The 11,147-nt window shown below is 54.6% G+C and overlaps 1 protein-coding gene across 2 annotated transcripts in view; it reads right to left on the bottom strand.

Annotated features, from left to right (window-relative positions):
* G3BP1 (G3BP stress granule assembly factor 1) overlaps window positions 1-11,147 on the bottom strand; it is a 39,880-nt gene that overhangs the window by 27,915 nt on the left and 818 nt on the right. The window lies entirely within an intron of this gene.

Consider the following 11,147-nt stretch of genomic DNA (forward strand, 5'->3'; position numbering starts at 1 on the left):
CAATGTGTGGATGAAGGACCAGCCCAATCTCCAGACCTGAACCCCATTGAAAACCTCTGGAATGTAATCAAGAGGAAGTTTGATAGTCACAAGCCATCAAACTAAGAAGAACTGCTTACATTATTGTACCAGGAGTGACATAAGGTCAACCAAAAACAGAGTGAAAGGCTGGTGGAAAGCAGCCAAGACGCATGAAACTCTGTGATTAACAATCATGGTTATTCCACAAAATATTGATTTCTGAACTCTTCCCGAGTTAAAATATTAATATTTTTGTTTCTAAATGATTATGAACTTGTTTTCTTAGCATTATTTGAGGTCTGCAAGCACTGCATTTTTTTGTTATTTTGACCATTTCTCATTTTCTGAAAATAAATACAAAATTTACTGCTTGGAAACTTGTAGTTTATAGAATAAAAGAGCAATTTACATTTTACTCAAATATACCTATAAAGAGAAAAGTCAGACGAAATGAACATTTTGCAGTGGTCTCTTAATTTTTGCCAGAGCTGTATATGTATATCTATATTTCTTCCCCATAGGGGACTCGAACCTGTAATCATTTGATTGCGTATTAATGATGAGTGAAGGTGCTGGGATAAGGTGTTATTCTGAGCATGCTCGGGTGCTAACCGAGTGTCTTCACCATGCTTGAATAATATGTTCCAGTCCCTGCGGCTGCATGTCTCGTGGCTGTTGGACAGCCCTAATATATACATGGATTTCCTGTTTGTTAGATAGATGTGTTGCTGCTGTTGAACAGCCACGAGATCTGCAGCCGCGGACATTGGAACATATTATTCGAGCATGGCGAAGATACTCGGTTAGCACCTGAGCATGCTCAGATAACACCTTATCCCAACACCTTCACTCATCACTATTTCTTATTTTATAGAATTCAATAAGGAATAAATTCTTGGACTTAGAGTGCGCTGCCAGACAGATTCAATATCCACACAAGGTTAAAAAAGTTAACCCTTTAATCCCTACGCGTTTCGAAGCATAACGCTTCTTCTTCAGGGGTTGATACCCAGAAGCGTTATGCTTCGAAACGCGTAGGGATTAAAGGGTTAACTTTTTTAACCTTGTGTGGATATTGAATCTGTCTGGCAGCGCACTCTAAGTCCAAGAATTTATTCCTTATTGAACTGTGGTACGGTTCCGCTGTGGACCGTTGGACGTGCAGCAGGCTGACTTACTATACAAGCTTTATTTTCTCTTTGAGAAGGTGAGTTTAATACTTTCAGTATTTGTACATTTTACCCGGATAAGACCCTATTGCGCTTTTGTTTCAACCCTTTAGTGAAAATAATTATTTTATAGAATGGAATAGTAGATCTAGTAAGAATCGCAGGCTCCGGCTGGGATTAGAGTGGTTGTCCGGGCCTAGGCTACAAGTCTACCTTACACTAGGTGACTGCAGACTTGTGACTCCTCGCAGCGTGAGTACTGCGAGGATCCTCCGGAGCCAGCAGTGGGCACGTGACCGTAATTATATGCCAACTAGACGTGGACTTACTCAATGCAACTGTATTGAATGAGGCTGGATACAGTCTAGACTGACTGTGGCCAGACGTATGCAAATCGTATCGTTGTGGAGACATGACCGCCCGCTCCTTACGCCGTAGACTCCTCACAGCGTGATGCGAGGATTCAGAAGTCTGCAGTCACACAGAGCGACTGCAGACTTACAGTATACCCTATTCCAAAATTGAGGCAATGGGGGAATTCAGCAGGATTCTGAAATGTTAAGGCTGAGTTCACATGTGGCGTTTTTTTCGCGTTTCTGCGGCGGTTTTAACCGCGCGATTTTGCCGCGAAAACGCGAAAAATAAGCATCCCATGCATTCCTATGGGATTCCGCAATGCTGTGCTCATTAATTTGCGGAATCGCGGCGATCCCGCACCCATAGGAATGCATTGTTCCGCTTACTTCCCGCATGTGGCTGTGCACACCATGCGGAAAGTAAGCAGAACAATTGCGGATGGTACCCATGGTCCGGAGGAGAGGAGACTGTCCTCCGGGCTTTGGGTACCATATCCCTGTAAAACATAGAATTTAAAAATAAAAAATATTGTTATTCTCACCCTCCGGTGTCCCGCGCAGTCTTCCCGCCTCTCTCCACGCTCCCGTTCCCAGTAATCCTTTGCGAAAATGCTCACGATGACGTCCGTTCTCGCGGGATCGCGAAGTCTCGCGGTCATTCGCGCGACGTCATCGCGAATTACCGCGAGACATCGCGATCCCGCGAGAACGGACGTCATTGCGGGCATTTTCGCAAAGGATTACTGGGAACGGATGCGCGGGACGTCGGAGGGTGAGAATAACACTATTTTTTTTTACATTCTATCTTTTACTACTGATGCTGCATAGGCAGCCTCAGTAGTAAAAAGTTGGTTACACTCGTCAAACACTATGTTTGACGAGTGTGACCAACCTGTCAATCAGTTCTCCAAGCGATGCTACAGATCGCTTGGAAAACGCTAGCATTTTGCAAGCTAAATACGCTTGCAAAATGCTAGTTTTTCCGCGGGAAAATCGCGGGAATTTAAAATGCGATTTTCCCGCGGACAGGAATTCCGGAATTCTCGCGGTAATTTCCGCGAGAGTTCCGGTACGTGTGCACTTAGCCTAACCCGTCGTCCCATCTCACACAGGATGGAGGGTGGGTGGCATGTCAAAAGGCACCTGAACAGACCTCCAAGTAGGATCATGCGACTTAAAGGGACTCTGGGGAGTTCTGCTGTCAATCTCTGACAGTGACACTTAAAGGGAGTCTGTCAGCACAGAATGACTGTTCAAACCGAGCGCAAGCGCTGGTGAATCATCATTTATATACACCTTCTCACCTGCTTGTTCTCCATCTATCTCCACCATTTTCTGGCTCTATGAAGGCAGAGCTGTCAATCAAAGAAGTGTGGGTGGACATGGAGGGAAAACAAGCCGATGGGAGGAGGTATATAAATCACTGGCCCCACCATGAAGCACCCAGCCGCCTGTGCTTGGTTTCAACAGTCATCCTGTGCTGACAATAGAGTCCCTTTAAATGTCACTGTCAGAGATTGACAGCAGCAATCAGAACTTGCTCCAGTAGCTGCTGTTGAAGGCAGGTGCTCTCTGTACAACACAGTCGGCATCTGCCCTACTTGGAGCGATCTCGACTCGTGTTCCTGCCACGTACACCCCGTGCCCTGATGGGTATATATAGCAGGTACAATACAGGACTTTACTGAGTTTGGACTCCTTTTTGAACGTTTCCATCTTTTAAGCGTAGTCTACTATATGTTTGCCGCCTGTTTACAATTAAAGGGGTTGATCACCTTTTTGCAATTGGGTGGTCTTTAAAAATTTTGCACGACTTCTTTTTTCCAGGCTTTTTGTTTCCCGGGAACATTTAATATTGATGTGGTCTGAGGTCATAAATCAACTGAGAGGAGCTCAGAAAAAGACAGACAGATGAGTTACAAACTCTTTTTATATTTTTCTGTCACTATGAGCTCACTGAATGATTATCAGTTAACCTATCCAGCAACAGAGAAAGGCTATGGAAGGCAAACGCTGCCAAATTTTTAATGAGACCCGTTAAAATAAAACCTGCCGTACTCACCTGCTGTCACCCTTGTGTATCTAGCGCTGGCTGCTCTGTGCTCTCCACTAGGAGTGATGACCCTCTGGGACTGCTGCAGCCCTTGTGATTGACTGCAGCGGTCAGGTGACTTGAACAGTGCATCATGGGATATTTCTCCCTGACTGCCGCATTTAAGTGTTTATATCTGGGGAACTGGGGTCCATCAAGACCCCCTTAACACATCCCGAAATAGGTGTTCATGGGTTACGATGGTAGATGAGGGTGTAATTTAGGCCCCACATCATCCTCACCATCTAAAAAAAACAAAAAAAACAAAAAAAAACAAACGGAAAGCTTAGAAAAAAATAAATTGATAAAAAAAATAAAAAATAAAATAAGAAAGAAAGAAGCGCACATTTGTTATGGTCGTGTCCGTGAAAGCCTGATCTACCAAAATACACAATTATTTCACCTGTACAGTAAAAATGGTAAAACAAAAAAAAAACCCACTATAATTGCCATTTGTGGTCTCCCCCCCCCCCAACAAAAAAATGCCATACAAAGCGGTCAGAAAGTCATATTAACCCCAAACTGGCAAAAACACAGACTACATCTCATCCTGCGGAAAAAAGGCCCCGACACACAGCTGCATCAACAGAAAAATGGAAAAGTTACAGATCTCAGATCATGGCGCCACAAACCGATGGTTTTTGCAAATTTCTGAATTTAGAAAAAAATCAATAAAAAAATTACAAAGTCTGATATCGCCGTAATCGTGTAATAAGAGTTACCATTACCACATACTGACCAGCGTAAAAAAAAAAACCTACAAAGGCGAAATTACATTTTTTCATCCAACTTGGAATTTTATTCCTCTGCACCCCCTATAGATACGTCTTCAGTCTGCCCCTCTAGCTGGGGGGACGGTGACCTCTGCACCCCCTATAGATACGTCCCTTCAGTCTGCCCCTCTAGCTGGGGGGACGGTGACCTCTGCACCCCCTATAGATACACCCCTCAGTCTGCCCCTCTAGCTGGGGGGACGGTGACTTCTGCACCCCCTATAGATACGTCCCTCAGTCTGCTCCTCTAGCTGGGGGGACGGTGACCTCTGCACCCCCTATAGATACGCCCCTCAGTCTGCCCCTCTAGCTGGGGGGACGGTGACCTCTGCACCCCCTATAGATACGCCCCTCAGTCTGCCCCTCTAGCTGGGGGGACGGTGACCTCTGCACCCCCTATAGATACGCCCCTCAGTCTGCCCCTCTAGCTGGGGGGACGGTGACCTCTGCACCCCCTATAGATACGTCCCTCAGTCTGCCCCTCTAGCTGGGGGGACGGTGACCTCTGCACCCCCTATAGATACGTCCCTCAGTCTGCCCCTCTAGCTGGGGGGACGGTGACCTCTGCACCCCCTATAGATACGTCCCTCAGTCTGCTCCTCTAGCTGGGGGGACGGTGACCTCTGCACCCCCTATAGATACGCCCCTCAGTCTGCTCCTCTAGCTGGGGGGGACGGTAAACTCTGCACCCCCTATAGATACATCCCTCAGTCTGCCCTCTAGCTGGGGGGACGGTGACCTCTGCACCCCCTATAGATACGTCCCTCAGTCTGCCCCTCTAGCTGGGGGGACGGTGACCTCTGCACCCCCTATAGATATGTCCCTCAGTCTGCTCCTCTAGCTGCGGGGACGGTGACCTCTGCACCCCCTATAGATATGTCCCTCAGTCTGCTCCTCTAGCTGGGGGGACGGTGACCTCTGCACCCCCTATAGATACGCCCCTCAGTCTGCTCCTCTAGCTGGGGGGGACGGTAAACTCTGCACCCCCTATAGATACATCCCTCAGTCTGCCCTCTAGCTGGGGGGACGGTGACCTCTGCACCCCCTATAGATACGTCCCTCAGTCTGCTCCTCTAGCTGGGGGGACGGTGACTTCTGCACCCCCTATAGATACGTCCCTCTGTCTGCTCCTCTAGCTGGGGGGACGGTGACCTCTGCACCCCCTATAGATACGCCCCTCAGTCTTCTCCACTAGCTGGGGGGACGGTGACATCTGCACCCCCTATAGATACGCCCCTCAGTCTGCTCCTCTAGCTGGGGGGACGGTGACTTCTGCACCCCCTATAGATACGCCCCTCAGTCTGCTCCTCTAGCTGGGGGGACGGTGACTTCTGCACCCCCTATAGATACGTCCCTCAGTCTGCTCCTCTAGCTGGGGGGACGGTGACCTCTGCACCCCCTATAGATACGTCCCTCAGTCTGCCCCTCTAGCTGGGGGGACGGTGACCTCTGCACCCCCTATAGATACGTCCCTCAGTCTGCTCCTCTAGCTGGGGGGACGGTGACCTCTGCACCCCCTATAGATACGCCCCTCAGTCTTCTCCTCTAGCTGGGGGGACGGTGACATCTGCACCCCCTATAGATACGCCCCTCAGTCTGCTCCTCTAGCTGGGGGGACGGTGACTTCTGCACCCCCTATAGATACGCCCCTCAGTGTGCTCCTCTAGCTGGGGGGACGGTGACTTCTGCACCCCCTATAGATACGTCCCTCAGTCTGCTCCTCTAGCTGGGGGGACGGTGACCTCTGCACCCCCTATAGATACGTCCCTCAGTCTGCCCCTCTAGCTGGGGGGACGGTGACCTCTGCACCCCCTATAGATACGTCCCTCAGTCTGCTCCTCTAGCTGGGGGGACGGTGACTTCTGCACCCCCTATAGATACGTCCCTCTGTCTGCTCCTCTAGCTGGGGGGACGGTGACCTCTGCACCCCCTATAGATACGCCCCTCAGTCTTCTCCTCTAGCTGGGGGGACGGTGACATCTGCACCCCCTATAGATACGCCCCTCAGTCTGCTCCTCTAGCTGGGGGGACGGTGACTTCTGCACCCCCTATAGATACGCCCCTCAGTCTGCTCCTCTAGCTGGGGGGACGGTGACTTCTGCACCCCCTATAGATACGTCCCTCAGTCTGCTCCTCTAGCTGGGGGGACGGTGACCTCTGCACCCCCTATAGATACGTCCCTCAGTCTGCCCCTCTAGCTGGGGGGACGGTGACCTCTGCACCCCCTATAGATACGTCCCTCAGTCTGCCCCTCTAGCTGGGGGGACGGTGACCTCTGCACCCCCTATAGATACGTCCCTCAGTCTGCCCCTCTAGCTGGGGGGACGGTGACCTCTGCACCCCCTATAGATACACCCCTCAGTCTGCCCCTCTAGCGGGGGGGACGGTGACCTCTGCACCCCCTATAGATACGTCCCTCAGTCTGCTCCTCTAGCTGGGGGGACGGTGACCTCTGCACCCCCTATAGATACGTCCCTCAGTCTGCTCCTCTAGCTGGGGGGACGGTGACCTCTGCACCCCCTATAGATACGTCCCTCAGTCTGCCCCTCTAGCTGGGGGGACGGTGACCTCTGCACCCCCTATAGATACGTCCCTCAGTCTGCTCCTCTAGCTGGGGGGACGGTGACTTCTGCACCCCCTATAGATACACCCCTCAGTCTGCTCCTCTAGCTGGGGGGACGGTGACCTCTGCACCCCCTATAGATACGCCCCTCAGTCTGCCCCTCTAGCTGGGGGGACGGTGACCTCTGCACCCCCTATAGATACGTCCCTCAGTCTGCTCCTCTAGCTGGGGGGACGGTGACCTCTGCACCCCCTATAGATACGTCCCTCAGTCTGCTCCTGTAGCTGGGGGGACGGTGACCTCTGCACCCCCTATAGATACGCCCCTCAGTCTGCCCCTCTAGCTGGGGGGACGGTGACCTCTGCACCCCCTATAGATACGTCCCTCAGTCTGCTCCTCTAGCTGGGGGGACGGTGACCTCTGCACCCCCTATAGATACGCCCCTCAGTCTGCCCCTCTAGCTGGGGGGACGGTGACCTCTGCACCCCCTATAGATACGTCCCTCAGTCTGCCCCTCTAGCTGGGGGGACGGTGACCTCTGCACCCCCTATAGATACGTCCCTCAGTCTGCCCCTCTAGCTGGGGGGACGGTGACCTCTGCACCCCCTATAGATACACCCCTCAGTCTGCCCCTCTAGCGGGGGGGACGGTGACCTCTGCACCCCCTATAGATACGTCCCTCAGTCTGCTCCTCTAGCTGGGGGGACGGTGACCTCTGCACCCCCTATAGATACGTCCCTCAGTCTGCTCCTCTAGCTGGGGGGACGGTGACCTCTGCACCCCCTATAGATACGTCCCTCAGTCTGCCCCTCTAGCTGGGGGGACGGTGACCTCTGCACCCCCTATAGATACACCCCTCAGTCTGCTCCTCTAGCTGGGGGGACGGTGACCTCTGCACCCCCTATAGATACATCCCTCAGTCTGCTCCTCTAGCTGGGGGGACGGTGACCTCTGCACCCCCTATAGATACGTCCCTCAGTCTGCCCCTCTAGCTGGGGGGACGGTGACCTCTGCACCCCCTATAGATACGTCCCTCAGTCTGCCCCTCTAGCTGGGGGGACGGTGACCTCTGCACCCCCTATAGATACACCCCTCAGTCTGCCCCTCTAGCGGGGGGGACGGTGACCTCTGCACCCCCTATAGATACGTCCCTCAGTCTGCTCCTCTAGCTGGGGGGACGGTGACCTCTGCACCCCCTATAGATACGTCCCTCAGTCTGCTCCTCTAGCTGGGGGGACGGTGACCTCTGCACCCCCTATAGATACGTCCCTCAGTCTGCCCCTCTAGCTGGGGGGACGGTGACCTCTGCACCCCCTATAGATACACCCCTCAGTCTGCTCCTCTAGCTGGGGGGACGGTGACCTCTGCACCCCCTATAGATACATCCCTCAGTCTGCTCCTCTAGCTGGGGGGACGGTGACCTCTGCACCCCCTATAGATACGTCCCTCAGTCTGCCCCTCTAGCTGGGGGGACGGTGACCTCTGCACCCCCTATAGATACGTCCCTCAGTCTGCTCCTCTAGCTGGGGGGACGGTGACTTCTGCACCCCCTATAGATACACCCCTCAGTCTGCTCCTCTAGCTGGGGGGACGGTGACCTCTGCACCCCCTATAGATACGCCCCTCAGTCTGCCCCTCTAGCTGGGGGGACGGTGACCTCTGCACCCCCTATAGATACGTCCCTCAGTCTGCTCCTCTAGCTGGGGGGACGGTGACCTCTGCACCCCCTATAGATACGTCCCTCAGTCTGCTCCTCTAGCTGGGGGGACGGTGCCCTCTGCACCCCCTATAGATACGCCCCTCAGTCTGCCCCTCTAGCTGGGGGGACGGTGACCTCTGCACCCCCTATAGATACGCCCCTCAGTCTGCCCCTCTAGCTGGGGGGACGGTGACCTCTGCACCCCCTATAGATACACCCCTCAGTCTGCTCCTCTAGCTGGGGGGACGGTGACCTCTGCACCCCCTATAGATACGCCCCTCAGTCTGCCCCTCTAGCTGGGGGGACGGTGACCTCTGCACCCCCTATAGATACGTCCCTCAGTCTGCTCCTCTAGCTGGGGGGACGGTGACCTCTGCACCCCCTATAGATACGCCCCTCAGTCTGCTCCTCTAGCTGGGGGGACGGTGCCCTCTGCACCCCCTATAGATACGCCCCTCAGTCTGCCCCTCTAGCTGGGGGGACGGTGACCTCTGCACCCCCTATAGATACGCCCCTCAGTCTGCCCCTCTAGCTGGGGGGACGGTGACCTCTGCACCCCCTATAGATACGTCCCTCAGTCTGCTCCTCTAGCTGGGGGGACGGTGACCTCTGCACCCCCTATAGATACGTCCCTCAGTCTGCTCCTCTAGCTGGGGGGACGGTGACCTCTGCACCCCCTACAGATACGCCCCTCAGTCTGCCCCTCTAGCTGGGGGGACGGTGACCTCTGCACCCCCTATAGATACGTCCCTCAGTCTGCTCCTCTAGCTGGGGGGACGGTGACCTCTGCACCCCCTATAGATATGCCCCTCAGTCTGCCCCTCTAGCTGGGGGGACGGTGACCTCTGCACCCCCTATAGATACGTCCCTCAGTCTGCCCCTCTAGCTGGGGGGACGGTGACCTCTGCACCCCCTATAGATACACCCCTCAGTCTGCCCCTCTAGCGGGGGGGACGGTGACCTCTGCACCCCCTATAGATACGTCCCTCAGTCTGCTCCTCTAGCTGGGGGGACGGTGACCTCTGCACCCCCTATAGATACGTCCCTCAGTCTGCTCCTCTAGCTGGGGGGACGGTGACCTCTGCACCCCCTATAGATACGTCCCTCAGTCTGCCCCTCTAGCTGGGGGGACGGTGACCTCTGCACCCCCTATAGATACACCCCTCAGTCTGCTCTTCTAGCTGGGGGGACGGTGACCTCTGCACCCCCTATAGATACATCCCTCAGTCTGCTCCTCTAGCTGGGGGGACGGTGACCTCTGCACCCCCTATAGATACGTCCCTCAGTCTGCCCCTCTAGCTGGGGGGACGGTGACCTCTGCACCCCCTATAGATACGTCCCTCAGTCTGCTCCTCTAGCTGGGGGGACGGTGACTTCTGCACCCCCTATAGATACACCCCTCAGTCTGCTCCTCTAGCTGGGGGGACGGTGACCTCTGTACCCCCTATAGATACGCCCCTCAGTCTGCCCCTCTAGCTGGGGGGACGGTGACCTCTGCACCCCCTATAGATACGTCCCTCAGTCTGCTCCTCTAGCTGGGGGGACGGTGACCTCTGCACCCCCTATAGATACGTCCCTCAGTCTGCTCCTCTAGCTGGGGGGACGGTGCCCTCTGCACCCCCTATAGATACGCCCCTCAGTCTGCCCCTCTAGCTGGGGGGACGGTGACCTCTGCACCCCCTATAGATACGCCCCTCAGTCTGCCCCTCTAGCAGGGGGGACGGTGACCTCTGCACCCCCTATAGATACACCCCTCAGTCTGCTCCTCTAGCTGGGGGGACGGTGACCTCTGCACCCCCTATAGATACGCCCCTCAGTCTGCCCCTCTAGCTGGGGGGACGGTGACCTCTGCACCCCCTATAGATACGTCCCTCAGTCTGCTCCTCTAGCTGGGGGGACGGTGACCTCTGCACCCCCTATAGATACGTCCCTCAGTCTGCTCCTCTAGCTGGGGGGACGGTGACCTCTGCACCCCCTATAGATACGCCCCTCAGTCTGCCCCTCTAGCTGGGGGGACGGTGACCTCTGCACCCCCTATAGATACGCCCCTCAGTCTGCCCCTCTAGCTGGGGGGACGGTGACCTCTGCACCCCCTATAGATACGCCCCTCAGTCTGCCCCTCTAGCTGGGGGGACGGTGACCTCTGCACCCCCTATAGATACGTCCCTCAGTCTGCTCCTCTAGCTGGGGGGACGGTGACCTCTGCACCCCCTATAGATACGCCCCTCAGTCTGCCCCTCTAGCTGGGGGGACGGTGACCTCTGCACCCCCTATAGATACGCCCCTCAGTCTGCTCCTCTAGCTGGGGGGACGGTGACCTCTGCACCCCCTATAGATACGCCCCTCAGTCTGCCCCTCTAGCTGGGGGGACGGTGACCTCTGCACCCCCTATAGATACGTCCCTCAGTCTGCTCCTCTAGCTGGGGGGACGGTGACCTCTGCACCCCCTATAGATACGCCCCTCAGTCTGCTCC

This window comes from Dendrobates tinctorius, unplaced genomic scaffold (assembly GCF_039654945.1).
Source record: "Dendrobates tinctorius isolate UK_male_01 unplaced genomic scaffold, ASM3965494v1 ptg000020l, whole genome shotgun sequence".
NCBI classification, from domain to species: Eukaryota; Metazoa; Chordata; class Amphibia; order Anura; family Dendrobatidae; genus Dendrobates; species Dendrobates tinctorius.